This window comes from Papaver somniferum, chromosome 1 (assembly GCF_003573695.1).
Source record: "Papaver somniferum cultivar HN1 chromosome 1, ASM357369v1, whole genome shotgun sequence".
Taxonomy (NCBI): domain Eukaryota; kingdom Viridiplantae; phylum Streptophyta; class Magnoliopsida; order Ranunculales; family Papaveraceae; genus Papaver; species Papaver somniferum.
Window position 1 is genome coordinate 80501137 of NC_039358.1, and position 17250 is coordinate 80518386.

The window sequence follows — 17250 nt, forward strand, 5'->3', positions numbered from 1 at the left end:
AGAAGTTTTTTTTTTTTTTTTGGGGGGGGGGGGGGGGGGGGGACTACTCTTAAGTTTTTGAGGTGGTTATTGGTAGTAATTTCCAATCACCCCTTATCTGATTTTTTTCTAAATACCTACTTTACCCTTAATGATTAACTTAGTTAGTGTGATGATTAATTAGTGTTAATGTTATGATTAGTAACTGATTAGTTAGTGATTAGTGAGTTATATTAGTGGGATTGTTTTGTTATAACATTATTATTGAGAGATAAGAAGTAGAAGAAGAAGGAAATATGAAGAAGAAGAAGAAGAAGAAGAAGAAGAAGAAGGGTGAACCCAAAAAATCTTTTTTTTGAGTTTAGTAATTATGATTTGGGTGATTCATGTGACTCATCCTCAGAATCAGAACCCTCTTCACCACATAGTGTATTTGTCAATACTTCTAATTTCAAGTGATACAGACCAAATGAATGGATTTTGAACATATTATTCTTGATTTTCCATCTCACCTCTACTGAAAATTTAGGATATCAAATTTGTGATTCGTGGTTCAGGAGAAAATATGCAAAATCCATTATGTGACTGTGATTCTTTGCACATTTTTATCAATTGCAGGGGTGGATTCATAGGAATGAAAATGGTGGTTATGATTCATTGCACAAAATGTCTTCATATTAATTTCAAAAGAATTTTGTGCTTTGGTTTGTTTCTCATCGAAGCATGTTATAGGATTTTGTTCTTTATAAATAATTTATGTCTTTTTATTTAATTTGCTTCCTGATTTTTTTTTTGAAGGATAAACAAATTTCATTAATTTGTTTTGCAGAGTTTTACATAAAACTTGAGTACACCGATGAAGAAATTACAGTAAAAAGTGCAAATAATGATAAGATCTCCTATAACAGAAGAACTAATAAAATACATTAAAGGTACACAATACATATATTTCCATGAGGATATCGATGTTTTCCTAATGGTTACTAACTTCATGTTGAACCATTTTGATTTTTGAATCTTTAATTTAGATTCTCTGATCTTCAAATCGTGAATCTCCAAGGAAAAGGAGTAATATGCCCTGAACATCTTAATCAACATCATCACTGGTAGCTATGGATCCTGGACATAAATATTTGGATCTGCATCACGCCGGAATGAAGCATCCTTGATGATATACCCGTGTATATTTCTGCAAGTGAACAAATCGCCAAAAAGGATAATTAATTTGCTTCCTGATTCATGATTTAATAAAAAAGACAATTGGTAATCATGAATTTTCACTACAATTGGTCATCATGGATCAGAAATAATAGCTTAGTTTTCATTTGATTTTGTAGATTTATTTGAAATTTTGTGATTCTTGATTTTTAAGATTTTTGGTACGTTATTTATTTATTTGTAGATGGAGAATATAACGTAAAAAAAAATCAAATGATGAGATAACTAAAACTAATGGTCTTAAAAGAAAATCACATTTAATTAAAGTTTTATTTATGATCCTAATTACGAGAAAACCCACTCAAAGTATATTCATGATAAAAAGAGGTTACATTTTTACATCCGTCAGATGTCTTTGGCTGGGATGAGATTGGGATGATTGGATGCAACGTTTGTCTTTAAAATGTTATTTGTCCGTCGAAAACTCAAAAACCTATTCTTTTTGTATTATAGATATAGGTCACTTAATAGTGGGACAAAATCCAAAAATAAATAGGTCACTTAATAGTGAGACGGAGGGAGTATAAACCAAAAGAATGATAGCTGTGGGATTTGAACCCACGCCCTTTCGGACCAGAGCCTAAATCTGGCGCATTAGACCACTCGGCCGAACTGTCTTGTTGAACCGTACCCACAATTAAGTTTTTATAATTCTTTAGACTGCTTAATAACTCACACGGTCACACCCTATTCCATGCCACCGCTATCTTTAATACGTGACGAGCTATGAAAGCAGCATCCACAACGAGGACTCCGTGGGATTTGAAAACATTGGAAACCGGAACACTATTATTTTCCCACAGAAGTTGAAAGTTCAAAATATCTGTTGAACTTCTCAACTACCAGTTTCCCTCCCTTCAAACTCTTCACCGACACGTAACTCGGTTAGAAATAGAAATTCATGATGCTCAAATTCACAAGGTATAATGCTGTCAAGCAGAAAAACAAAATTCACTTCCATCTCATTTCTAACCAATTCAAAAGTATGTAGATATGATGTTTGATAATTTGCTTGTCAGACTTGTAAACAGTTTCTGAGGATTCATAGTTCAAGCTTACCTTCTGCTTGGTGTTGGACTTTGAGTTAATTTGCTTATACATTAAAATTGTTTCTGTTGATTTTATAAGCTTATGTGATAACATCATAAGATAGTGTTTAGTGCTTACTGCATCGCGCGTTTATTCTGATATCCGTTTTCTTTCTATTCTTCTTAACGTAATAAAAACTTTATGTGTAGAGTACATTTCATCTATTCTTATGTAACAATGGTTGTTAAACTATTTTCAGAGGCACTTTTGAGTAAAGATATAAACTTAGCTTGAAGGTCAGCACTAACAGGTATTAAGAATGGCAGCAGCCACACCTTTGAGGAGGGTATTGTCATGCGTCATCCTAGATTTGGATGGTACTCTTCTTAACACAGGTGGGTTCTAATAATCTTTTTCAAAGAATTCATAGTTAGGAAAATCATTCTAAGTGCCCCACTTGCATCATTAGCATATAAGTACCCAGTACTACAAAGTAGTCTTAGTCAGTGTTTAGATAACCATTCTAATTTATCTGAGTAATATAGGGTAGTTGGCAACACCATTACTTGTTTTATGAGCTGCTCTCTTTGATTTTGTAGCTTTTCATTTATTCTTTTTTGGGCATAACTTGCGTTCAGTTCATGACAGATGGCATTGTTGGTGATGTTTTAAAAATGCTTCCTGTGAAGTATGGGAAACAGTGGGATGCAAAAGTGACCCACCGCATTGTAGGGAAGACCCCTATTGAAGCTGCCACCGCTATAAAAGAGGTTATGAGCTTCCGTGCACGACTGATGAGTTCATGTCAGAAATTACCCCAATGTTTTCTGAACGGTAACTAGCTATGTGAAATATATTCTTTTCTTAATGTGCACCATGGTTGATTGAATTGGATATACTCAAAGCTAGTTAACTGGAAATTTCCATGACATGTTACTCATAATATGCTCAAATCTTTTTTATGTACGAATGGAATAAAGCTCAACAACTAACGAGTTATGATATAGCGTAAATTTTCATTCTTGTATATTATGTTGCGTAAACACTTAATATTATGTAATAGCCTGTACAATCTATAGGTGTTTCAAAGATGGGTTATTATGTTGTTTACTGTAGGTGGTGCAATATTAGAGCTCTTCCTGGTGCCAATCGATTAATTAAACATTTGAAGGGACATGGTGTACCCATGGCATTGGTTTCAAATTCTCCTAGGGAAAGCATAGAAACTAGATTGTCCTATCACGAAGGCCAGGTTCCGATAGAGATCTATCCTATCTTAAGCAACCAGATACTAGTTTAGAGATTCATTTAATACATTCTGATCAAGTTTACATGTTTGATCTTACCATCTCATTATATGTGTATGTTTAGGCTGGAAAGAATCCTTCTCTGCTATCGTTGGTGGTGACGAAGTGATGCAGAAGCCATCTCCAGAAATGTGAGATGCTTTATCATTCTTTTATTCTTAACTGTGGATAAATTCCATATATATGTCTAATCTGCATTTGTGGCTTGATTTTCTCCTTAAGATTCCTTGAGGCAGCTAAATTGTTGAATGCTGAGCCTTCCAGTTGCCTTGTCATTGAGGATTCATTGTAAGTTATTTTAAGTATTTTACCTGCTTAAGTTTCTAATGGAATAATTATGTTGAGACCATATGCCAGACATGTCTTTCGGATGAAATACTACTTGGCGTTCACTGAGATATTATTTTTTTACGAACTTTTTAGTTTTTAGAGATATAGATTCATGCTCACTGCAAACTTGGCCATGAGACCGCAGCTAATCTAAGTTACATAGTGAGCAACTTGGTTAACTGAAACTGGTGGACTTCCAAACTCTTGGAATGTGACAATTGATACTGATGGTGGTTCAAGGTAAATTATGGTGTAACTGGTCAAAAGTAGTGAGGTTTTGTTTTCTCCCCATGACAGAATAAAATGGTGAGATGCATAGCTGATTAGTAAGTAATCTCGTATTATTATTGCTATTACTAATGCAAGATTGTTTTCACCTATACCAGACCTGACGTTGGAGGTGCTAAGGCTGCTGGAATGGAAGTAGTTGCCGTACCATCACTTCCGAAAAGTTCTCATCTTTACACTTCAGCTGATGAGGTGATCAATTCTCTGCTCGACCTGCGTCCAGAAATCTGGGGCTTGCCCCCATTTCAAGACTGTATGATTTAAACTTCTTTCAATCCTTTTCTTTTCTTCATTTCCTAGTGCATACCTCTTAGATGGTGGCATGAAAGCTGTTGTTTCATCTTTCAGGGATCAACGGTACTTTACCTATTGAACCATGGTATATAGGAGGCCCCGTCATTAAAGGCTATGGGCGTGGCTCAAAGGTACTTGGAATTCCTACAGGTATGAGGATGTTTATGAATTGACTTGGTCATAGTGCTAAATCATGACACTATGCTTGTGAGGATGTTTCTTCCTTTGATTTACTCGTTGTCTATCTTAGGAGATAATGTTTTTATGCCGTATTTCGGTAACAACAAATTTTAATTCCTACTTCTTTCAGCAAATTTATCAACGGAGGGATGGTCAGATATCCTCTCTTACCACCCGTCTGGGGTATACTTTGGTTGGGCTGGATTATCAACTCGGGGTGTCTATAAGATGGTCATGAGTATTGGTTGGAACCCATACTTCAATAACACTGAAAAGACTATTGTAAGTGTCTATTACAATTACCAAGTGGTTCTGTTTAGTCCTTGTTGGAATCCTGAGTCCTGACATAGCATATTATGATATTTCCGCAGGAACCCTGGCTGCTTCATGATTTCAATGAGGATTTCAACGGGGAAAAACTACATCTTGCCATTGTTGGCTATATACGACCAGAGGTACTGACGTATTGCCATACATATCTATTTTCTATATATTAGGAGTGTAATAGGTCAGTTCAATACTCGGGGTTTTATTCAGTTTGCTGCTCACATGGGTTTAGTTTACACATCTTAGCATCCATACCTAATTCATTTTAGCTCCTGGAAGTTTAGATAACGAAATTTAGGAAATGGAACAGACAAACTTGGTATTCTTTTTGTTATCATCCACCCAACTTACTACATACCCGTTTGGTGTTTTACTCATTAACTCTCAGTCCTGAATCATTTTGTTCTTTGGTTGATATGCACAGGCCAGTTTTTCTTCCCTGGAGAGCTTGATATCAAAGATTCATGAGGATGGAAAAATATCCAAGGAAGCTCTCGATCTTCCCCCGTATGCGGCCTACAAGGACGTCCCGTATGTGAAAAACCCCTTAACAGCTGAATGAGCTTCGTCCATGAGAGGAAACCATTCCCATTGTTAAGAGAAACGAAGAAAAAGATGTGCAGGTGTATTTTTGTACTAAAAGAGAATAAATGTTTCTGCCATTTCCCTTGTTACTATCACGGTATCACCATGTTGAACACTGTTGATTGAATGAGGTACTCTTATGTCTTATTTGTTGGAATGAGAATGTCACTGTACAGTTAGTACTATAGTGTTAAATTACTGTAGAGTTAGTGTTAGTGTTAGAGATATTTTCCTCCTAACCCTAATTGTGAAAGTAGCAAGGATACCTAATTGTATAAAAGAGGAGCCTCTCATATGGGTGAAGAACAACCCTTTCACTATCTCTTTCTATGTTTCTACATGGTATCAGAGTAAAGGAGGCAGAGAAGAGAAAACCTAGCTTAGATCCCCTTTAAAGCTTCGATCTACTATAGCTTCAATCTGGAATCAGACCTGAAAGTTAGATTCGTTAGCTGTTCGTGAAAAACCAGTGGTTGATCTATAAGTAGGTTTCTCCATTTGAAAGTTGTGGTTCCTTCTTTGAATGTTGTTCTTTTTCTCTCTTGATTATCTGTTGAGTTAAAAGTAGATTTGATATCTACAACCTCTGAGAACAGTGTTTCTTCTAAGTCTATGAGTTCTTCATCTCTAGATGTTTCTCACATTGATACTATGAGCAGAAATATGATATCTTGTAAACTTGATGACACAAATTACCTTGTTTGGTCTCACTGCGTGAAACTTTACATTACGGGTAAAGGAAAGCTTGGGTACCTGACCGGAAGTAAAGCATGTCCAGAAAAAGAGGACCTTTCATATGATACCTGGATTCAAGAGAACGCCATGATAATGAGTTTGTTGATAGACTCAATGACTCCCGACATCAAGAGCAGCTATATGCTTTAAACCACAACAAAAGAAGTGTGGAGGCAGTCACACAGATCTATGTTGTGAGCGGTGATGCTACACAAATTTATGAATTGAATCGTCGGATTATCGAGACTCGCCAGAACAGCAGACCTGTATCTGTCTACTTCAATGCACTTCAAACTATATGGCAAGAACTTGATTTCCTACAGCCCTTAGACATGGTGTGTGCAGATGATACCGCCAAGTTGCGGAAAATAATTAAAAAATGGAGAATTATTGAGTTCCTTGCTGGGCTTGACTCAGATTTTGATCCAATTAGAGTCCAGGTGTTGGGAAAAGATCCATTCCCGACCCTACGAGAAGTGTATGGAACTGTTAGGTCGGAAGAACTTCGCCGAGCTGCTATGATACCTCCAGTGCCACAGGAAAGTTCTGCCTTGAATGTGATTAATCCATCAACTCAAGCACTAACATCCACACGCAAAAACAACCGACATTCTGATGAGAAAGACTCATGGTACTGTGATTATTGTCACAAGCGTAGACATATCAGGGAGACTTGTTACAAGCTCAATGGTCGTCCGCAATGGCAAAAAAACAATAAAAGAGGTGGAAACTCCAGTGGCAGTAGTAGAGGAAGAAGAGGAGGCCGCAACACTGGTTCAAGGGCATATAACACTACTGATGAGATGGAATTTCAATCTACACGGTTGCTATCATCCAAGGAAAATGTTGATGGGTCTACTTTTATGGCTCAATCAGGTAACACAGAGAACTATGGTAGGCACTAAACACTACATGTGATAAGTCTAAAGGTTCTTGGATTATCGATAGTGGAGCAACTGACCACATGTCTACCGTGTCAAATATTTTCTCCACTTATAGTGCAAGTCTTAGTAAACCTTGTATCTTGACAGCGGATGGATCTCCAACAATTGTCTCTGGTGAAGGAAAAATACCCATAACCAAAACTATGTCTTTATCTACTGTGTTACATGTTCCAAATTTGTCTTCTAGCCTTCTCCCTATCATTCAAATAACTAAAGCGTTAAAGTGCAGTGTTACCTTTTTTGACTCACATTGTGTATTCCAGGACCTACTCACAGGAACGACGATTGGACTTGGTAAAGAGAGGGGGGGGCTTTACTACTTGGACTTGCAAGGGACAACACAAGATGGAAGTACAATGGCTTGCAATTCGACAAGTGTATCCAAGGTAGAAGATCAAATCTGGATATGGCACAAACGGTTGGGACATCCTTCTTTAGGGTACTTAAAAAGGTTGTTTCCTAAGTTATTTTCTGCACTAGAAGTATCTAAACTCCACTGTGAAGTGTGTGAGTTAGCTAAATATCAGTGTGTCCCATATCCTTTAAGTATAAATAAAAGCTTATCTCCCTTTGCAATTATACATAGTAATGTGTGGGGTCTACTCCAGTTCTTATGGTGCACGTTGGTTCGTTACTTATATCGATGACTACTCCAGAGTTTCATGGGTCTACTTATTGAAGGACAAAAGTGAAGTCCACTTTGTCTTCAAAATCTTTCATAAGTTTGTCCTTACCCAATTTAACACTAGGATTCAAGTGTTAAGATCTGATCGTGGTGGTGAGTACCTAAACCAAGGATTATCATCTTATTTCTTTGAACAAGGAATAGTTCACCAAACCACTTGTACTGATACCCCTTAGCAAAATGGAGTTGCTGAACGTAAGAATAGTCATTTACTAGAAGTTACTAGATGCTTACTGTTTTGTATGAATGTGCCAAAAATGTATTGGGGCGACGTTATTCTTACGGAAACACACTTGATTAACAAGATTCCTTCTCGGCCTCTTGATTTTCAAACACATCTTGAGGTTCTATCCAATGGTACTTCATTTCAACCTCATATACGTGTTCCACCAAAAATATTTGGATGTGTTTGTTATGTTCATGTCCACAAACAGGGTAGGAGTAAACTAGATCCTAGAGCTCTTAAGTGCATTTACTTAAGGTCCTCATCTACCCAAAAGGGTTACAAGCATTTTCACCCTCCCACTTGTAAGGTGTTTGTGTTAATGGATGTAACCTTTACTGAAGATACCCCTTATTTTTCGAGAGTTGAGACTTCAGGGGGAGAGTAGAATTGGTGAAGATCAGTATGGTATGATTTATGGTATGACCTATGCTATGCACCTAAAATAAGTAAGAAAAGTGAAACTACTCCACCAACGGCTTCTTCACTTCTTCAACCTCAACTTCAAGTGTACAAACGAAGAGATAAGGCCCCTCTTTCTCAGCCTCATCAATTGTCTACTCCAGTGACAGGTAATTCTGAACTAGAACCTCCTACAGTTCAGATTGAAACTACTTTGAGTACTGACGAGAATGATATTTCAGCTGATGAGTCTACCAATGTTGTAGAAGAAGAAGACCCTAGATCTTCTAGATATCCTACTCGCACTCGTAATCCTCCAACTCGATATGGTTTTTCTACTGACCATCCTATTTCCAATTTTGTGTCTTCTCATCGGTTGTCACCTACTTATATTGCCTTTGCAAATCGCTTATCATTTGTGAGTATACCTACAAGGATTGAAGATGCCCTTGATGATCCGAAGTGGAAGGTAGCTACAATGGAAGAAATTGAAGCCCTAGACAATAATGGCACATGTGATGAGGTCAAACTGCCAAAAGGGAAGAAAACAGTTGGTTGTAAATGGGTATTTACTGTGAAGTACAAGTCTGATGGAACAGTTGAAAGACATAAGGCATGATTAGTAGCTAAAGGCTACACTCAAACTTATGGAATTGATTATCAATAAACCTTTGCTCTTTTTGCTAAGATGAACACTATTCGTATCTTGTTATCTTTGGCAGCAAACAAGGACTGACCACTTCATCAGCTCGATGTGAAGAATGCTTTTCTTAATGGTGATTTGGAAGAGGAGGTATACATGGACATTCCGCTTGGATTTCAAACAACCATTAATGAAGGGAAAGTATGCAAGTTGAAGAAATCCTTATATGGTTTGAAGCAGTCTCCAAGAGCATGGTTTGGACGGTTTACCCTAAGTATGCGGAGATATGGATTTCGTCAAAGTCTGGAAGATCATACCTTATTCCTCAAACGTTCAAGGAAAGGAAAGCTGGCCATGCTTATTGTCTATGTGGATGACATTATAATGACAGGTGATGATGTAGAAGAAATGGGGAAGGTAAAATCTTACTTGGCCAAGGAATTTGAGAAAAAAGACCTAGGAGAATTGTGCTACTTCCTAGGAATTGAAGTGGAAATATCAAAAATGGGCATCTACATCTCTCAAAGGAAATATGTCCTAGATCTTCTATCTGAGACAGGAATGTTAGGTTGCAAGCCTATTGACACACCAGTTGAACCAAATCAGGAGTTAGGAGAAGACACTGATGGTATTCCGGTGGACAAAGAAAGATATCAAAGGTTAGTGGGAAGTTGATTTATATCTCTCACACTCGTCCTGATATTGCATACTCTGTAAGTGTTGTAAGTCAATTTATGCATGCTCCAAGAAAGACACATATGGATGCAGTGTATCGCCTAAAGTCGACACCAGCAAAAGGACTTTTATTTTCTAAGAATAACCACACAGAAGTTAAAGCATACATAGATGCATATTGGGCATGCTCCGTAATTGATCGTAGGTCTACCTCTGGATATTATTTATTTGTGGGAGGAAACCTAGTAACTTGGCGCAGCAAGAAGCAATCAGTTATAGCTAGATCCAATGCAGAAGCAAAGTTTAGGGATATGTCTCATGGAATCTGTGAGTTATTGTGGTTAATAATATTATTGACAGAGATTGGTTTCAGGCCTAGAGGTTCTATGAAGTTGTACTGCGACAACAAGGCCGCCATCAACATTGCTCACAATCCAGTTCAGCATGACAGAACAAAACATGTGGAGGTGGACAGACATTTCATCAAAGGGAAGTTGAATGCAGGGATTATCAGCACTCTGTTTGTAAGAACAGGAGACCAAATTCCAGACATGCTGACTAAAGGAGTTCCTAGTCAACCATTCAACTCTTTCCTCGACAAGCTAGGAATGCATGATATCTACGCACCTGCTTGAGGGGGAGTGTTGGAATAAGTCATGAATGTCACTGTACAGTTAGTACTATAGTGTTAAATTACTGTAGAGTTAGTGTTAGTGTTAGTGTTAGAGATATTTTCCTCCTAACCCTAATTGTGAAAGTAGTAAGGGTACCTAATTGTATAAAAGAGGAGCCTCTCATATGGGTGAAGAACAACCCTTTCACTATCTCTTTCTCTGTTTCTACATTATTTTGTTACGTGACCCAATTAAACAAGATATCCCGGGGAGGTCATGCTGAAAGTCTTGGTCTTGTAACTGGTATAAAAATTTGTAAGAATGCCCCTCCCACTAATCACCTATTTTATTTTATTTTTCTGATGATTGCATGGTCTTTTGTAATACCAATATGGTTGAATTTAACAACCTAATAGACATGTTCAAGATCTTCAGCTCCTCATGCCAACTATTAGTGTCAACAAATCTGGTATTTTATTCAGCATGAATACTATTAAGACTTGGACATCCAAATAAGCTTATTCATGGGAGTGTAAATGATTGATATCAATAAGAAAAATCTGGATCCCCTTTATTTACCAACAGAACCAAGATCACCTCTTTTAAGCCTTGTGTGGACAAGCTCAAACAAAGACTAACTGGATGGAAAAACAAACTTCTAAACCCGAGAGGAAGAGCCACTCTCATCAATGTTGTTAACTTGACATCATCAGATGAATTTTTTCAAACTTCCAAAGCATACCTGCCATGAATTAATAGAATTCATGAGATTTTTTATGGAGAAAGGATATTGAAAACCCAAAATGTTATTATCCAGACTCTATATGCAAACCAAAGTAACTGGAAGGTTTAAGTTTAATCAACATGGATCTCTTCAACAAGTCTATGATCAGAGTAAGGTGAGAGTGACACAGGACAAAAGCTCTGATACCACATCATGTATAAAAAGTATTTAAAAGACGTAAATATCTTGAACATGAATATTATACCAAATACATGGGATTCATGGATATGGAAAGATATTATGGAAAAAAATTGAGAGCATTAAAAAATACTCCCTCCGTCCCTAATTAGATGACCTAGTTGTAGTTTGCACAATTTTTAAGACAATGATGTTAGTAAAACTTAGAAATGATTTATCTCTTAAACCATATCACGGTTTTTCGTAAACTTTATACCGTTGAAAAGCATTTTAAAACACATACGTAACGAATATAAACATAACTATAAAATTATACATATTTCTTATAGTAACAAAAATAGGTCATCTATTTATGGGACAAAACTTAAAACCAAGTAGGTCATCTAATTAGGGACGGAGGGAGTATAACAAATAGAATGTTGAAAACGGTAACTACATTAGTAAATGGGATTCCAAATGAATTTCTCACTCAAACATCTTGTAGATGACAAAATATAGCATCTACCTAATACTGACAGCTGTATAGGTCCTACGAGCTAGAGTGCTCAGAGAGAACCTAGGTCGAGGTCAGGCAGACGAGTCTTTAGTACGTGTTGTTAGAGCATTGCTCGGTCGAACTCACAAGTGTTGTTATCTCAAGCTTGTTTTCAAATTTAGTTGTCAAAACATATCTTAATTTCTAGTCTACAATTAGTTAAGTCTCGGTCTAGGATAGTGGAGTTGAGAAATGAGCCAGTCATCATTTGCGTTCTACCGTTTGAAGGAGAAGATCAATCGAAGCTTTTGAAGAACTTCATCAACAAAATATAAGTGAAGACTGAACCATATATTTCTCAAGTTATATTCACTTTTCTATCTTGAGGCGATTATTGCACAACTAATTAGACTAGCTTGCATAGACAAGAATTTCGAGTTGAGAACTAATTATTTAGTTTACGAATTTCTCGAGATACAATGACAAATCTTAATGAACATTTGTTCATACTTGATCAAACTCGGTGGAGAACAATTTATTGTTCGAAACCAAATCATGATCCAAGTTCATCATTCGAAAATAACCTGGAACAGTGATAAGTGTCATTGTTGTTTCTCAGGAATGTTTCGATTTGATTTAGAGAAATATAGAACTACTATATTCGGAATAAAAGACAATGTTATCAGTCTTACAAACTGAGAAAACTGTTATATGTGTGAATCCGTATTACATGTATTCGTACACGTAGTGGAGCAGATATATATCGACTTTCAGATTTGTGTAATATGCATATTCTTATGTACATCGTGGAAAAATCTGGTTGTTTCGTGATACGGTTAGGTTTGTATATTCGTATACAAATAATTGTGGAACTGTGGTAAGGGAATCGGGTTAAAATAACCAAACTGGTTTGTGAGCCAAAACAGTTCTATGTTGTAGAACCAGTTTAGTACCCAAACTGGTACGCAAACTGAATGTTCTGTGAACTCCGGAATCGGCAAAGATCTAAGAGTTTGCAAACTGATACATGAACTAGACTCTGAAACTTTGAGTTGGGTCAAAGTTTGCAAACCGGTACGTGAAATGAAAAGTTCTGTAGAGTCTAGAACTTGGTAATTGCATAAGTGTGCAAACCGGTTTATGAACTGAAAAGTTCTGTTGACTCCGGAACTCGGTAATTGCATATGAGTTTGCAAATCGGTCCACGTACTGTGACTTAGCCGATTCACGAACAGTTCAAGTAATTGTACCTTGTACATTTACAATCAATTTCGATCATGATTCAATTGCGATTAAATTATTTCTATAAAGTAATTTGCACTTGATGTTTTCTATAATTAACACTAGACTCAATTGATCATATGACTGTGACTCAATACTAATGTCTTAGTGAAGATGAAAATGAATGTTAAGCTTTTAAGTTCAAATCGACTAGTTTCGGCTAACCATGTTGAACATAGTCTTTATACACGGTTCGGTTACGGTTTACCTAACCATAGTGTATACCTTGTATATGTGATTAAGATTCAAATCCTTTATCTAACGGTGGATATTGTTTGCTTGGTTCCAAAGCTATCTTAGCTTAAACCTAAAGCAACCCAGGCTTTGAAGTCCATATAATGGGAACTCTTGGCAACTTGGATCTTTGAATTCCGACACTACTTTTTGGTGTGTCCTGGTTGTATCTAGAGTTGTCCTCTATAGAAACCCTTCTAGGGTTTAGCGACTATAATGACTTCACAGGGATCATGAAGTCGGGTCCAGTTATCTTTTATGTTGATAACTTGAGTATTCTGATCTTGATTGTTTGTTGAGCTTTATAAAATGATCAAGATATATAGTAATCAAAAAAGTCCATTGGTCTCATACTTTTTTGATTCCGCGAGTTTTATAATTGTGAGGTGAATAATAATCTAGGCTGCACTTCGGGTTGCATAAGTCCGGATTTTGAGGATAACCAGACTTTTGTCTAAGTTGCTATCGATTTGTATCACCTGGATCTATCGTTTGATCTGATCATCTGTTTGGATCGTAAATCAGGAAATCAATTATATGCTTAATCTGTGGGAGGAATATCTGGTTTAAAGTCTTCAGTTGAGGTTGAAGCAACTCTTAGTTATGGGTGACATCAGCCAAGGGAATCAATTGTGCAGAGTCTTGCGAGATTCAAGAGGCGTAAGGAGCGCGACTATGCCTTAATCGGTGGATTTCCTTTTAGGGCTCTACATTCTAGACCTAAGTTAATTGGTAGTAGGATAGTGTGTGCAGCAATTTAATACAGTGTGGTGTTCGATCTGGACTAGGTACCGGGGTTTTTCTGCATTTGCGGTTTCCTCGTTAACAAAACTTCTGGTGTCTGTGTTATTTATTTTTCCGCATTATATTTTTTTATCTTTAATGATTGAAATATCATAGGTTGTGCATTGATCAATCATAGTTGCTAGGTCCAACCTTGTTAGTTGGAAAAGACTTGATTGATCCTTGGACATTGGTCTTTGGTACCGTCCAAGAACTCTCTTTGTAGTTAGGTTCATGGATTCAATTATGTAAACGTTCTAATAACAAGGGAGAGAGAGAAATATAACTCTGGGCACTTTCTTTGATTGAGTTTTTACTCTCGGAGTTGTGTTGAGTTTGTCCATACAGATTTAGCTAAGAAAAAGTAGGTGGTGTATCTTGGTACCCCCTACGTTTTCACAACCATCAAATTATTACCAATCGGGGAATAAGATCGATAGAAATTACAAAATACTCTTCGTCCCAGACTTTGTAATTCCACATCTATCATATCAGTTTGATTGACCTTGTGAGGCAGAATCAACTAGGCATGCCTACAACCTTTTGAAGAGAATAAGCTATCCTAATTTTAGAAGTTTACTTTGATATCTTATTTACCTTGAATATCCATCATAATCAAATAGATTTTCATTTAGGCTGAAGCAAATTCTAGGGATGGAAAGGACGATAACTATGGGAATCAAGTGCGTAGGTTCTTGCGAGATCCAAAAGACTCAGGGAGCACGACTAAATATGAATTTCTTGGATAATTGAATCCGATTTAGCAAGGACAGTATGACTCAATATCATTTTAATCAAGCTAAAGTCTCAATTATGTACTACAAATAAATTGATTGAATCCGATGTGCTAAAATATATTTCCATCTTTTAACTATCTCGCTAATATATAATATCATATTTTTGGTTTCTAGTGTATAATATCTATTTGTGCAGCCAATTCCAGTCTTAGATGAATTAGAAACAATTATATAATACAAACTAGTCTAGACACACGCGCCATTCCCCCGCCATTTTGTTCTCAAAATAATCTGGCAAAATTATGTCATACCTTGTAAGAAAAAATAATTACATGCATGGTTCAGTGCGAGATGGAGATCTCGCCGCTTCACCAAAGGATTTTGAGTTCTAAAATGCAGTAGCACTGACATTTTATTTAAGCCTAGAAGATTGGCATAGGCCATAACATAGTAAAGGAACGCTCTTAAGAGTTTAACTACACCAAAGACAAATGCCTCAATCTTTCTAAAACTAACGGTGTTAAGTCATTACAAATCATAACGGTTGTAAAATCAATTTAAATGATTCTCATTGAATAACAAAGAAAAATCTTTAAACGAAGGATTTGGAGCTCATTATCATTTGTGGAATAAGGTACTCACGGCAAAAAAATATCCAATGTGTAGCAAAATACAGTTTGTACGCTCTTGAGATATCGTAAATTTTTTGCCAAAAAAATAAACGGAAAAAGAAAGTACAATTTGAGATCCACAGATCGTATCATTATATTGTATCCATCAAACTAATCATTTTTTCATCTTTTCTTTTTACATCACCGTCGCCATTGATGCTTGAATGGAAAACCACTTAACCATTATCCAACTTTCTCACTTATGAAAACTATAAGAACTTAAGTCTGATTTTGCGTACCTCTCACAGTTGACTCATGTTCAACTAGTTTCTTCCCTTTGGTAAATACTGATAAGCCTTAGAATCCCCATTTACAGTAAAATGGGATTTTTATTGGCAATTTTAATCTTGCGAAGAAAGATCAAATTGATTTAATTGTTAAGACTTTCTATATATCGATCAATCAATTGATTGAATAACCAGCACCACGAACCTCTATTTTCCAAGTTAATCTCACTCTTTCTGACAACCATCATCATCGATTATTCGCCACGACGTAGCTAGTAACTTGAGTATATATTTATCGTTAGATTTGACCTAAATATGTACGGATTTTCAGGTTTTATAAATATAATACAAATTTTTAGGTTAATTGAGCAAATATAAATATGTAGTAAGGGTAGTTTAGTAAAAAAGGGGGGCCACGGTCCATAAGTCCCCCATTTATTTATTATAGTATAAGATAATTATAAAAAACATGTTTTATTGTTCATAAACTAACTATAATCAACTGTAATATATGTTATCATACGAACCTACTGCTTAGTGTAAAACGATCTTATTTATAAAATGAACATGTCCATAATTTAGTTAAGTGAAAATAACTTTTATGAAGGAAATTGAACACATCCAAAACTTACCCTTAAATAGATTCCGCCTCAGCAGAAACACATTCTTGTGTTCTCATCCTTTAAAGCTCTCCTGACCGTGGATATATTTTTCTTCTTTGGACCTGGTTTTCTTGCGTACAAGTGACATTGTTGAAACTGTTAGAGAATAGCTCGGTCGACCTCGCATGCGTTGCTATCTCAAGCATGTTTGTCAATGTTAGTGATCAAAACTATAAGTCTTGATTTCTAGCCTACATAGCTAAATCTCGGACTAGGATAGAAAAGTGTACTTGAGCTCAAGGACTTCATGGAGATTCATCATACAACGACGAAGATATATACAAGGAACCGTGGAACTTCATCAACAAAAAGGTATGTGGAGACTTGAACTTATCTATCACTCAAAAGTCTATCTATTCTATCTCCTACTTCTTATGAGACAAAAGTAGTATGCTATATAGACTAGATCATACACATTTGATATTTCGAGCCAAGTATATCTCGCCTATCTATATATTGAAATCATGTGTTCGTAAAGCGTTTCGCTTTGATCAAATTTATCTTCACCTAGTGACGAAAGTCATGAAAAGTTTCAATCACTTTGAGAATTGCGCTGACGTGAATCGGTCTGTGAATAACGGTTACATAGCGTCCTCTGAGAATGTATCAATGATTGAAATGAGAGTTTAGATTACATAACCATGTATTCCTTGAACCAAAGTTTTCGAACTTTATTGATCAAGAGAAATCGGGAGGATTGTGGAATTGGCTTGCCAAGTCCACGAACTGTCAGAAGTTCTCGACCGAGAATTTCTGCTGGATTTTCCAAAACTCGTTTGTGTGCTAAGTCCGCGAACTGG

At 36.4% G+C, this 17250-nt stretch overlaps 1 pseudogene; it reads left to right on the top strand.

The window, feature by feature from the left end:
• The first annotated feature begins 2539 nt into the window (after positions 1-2539).
• LOC113291711 lies at positions 2540-5719 on the top strand (annotated as a pseudogene).
• Positions 5720-17250: the final 11531 nt, after the last annotated feature.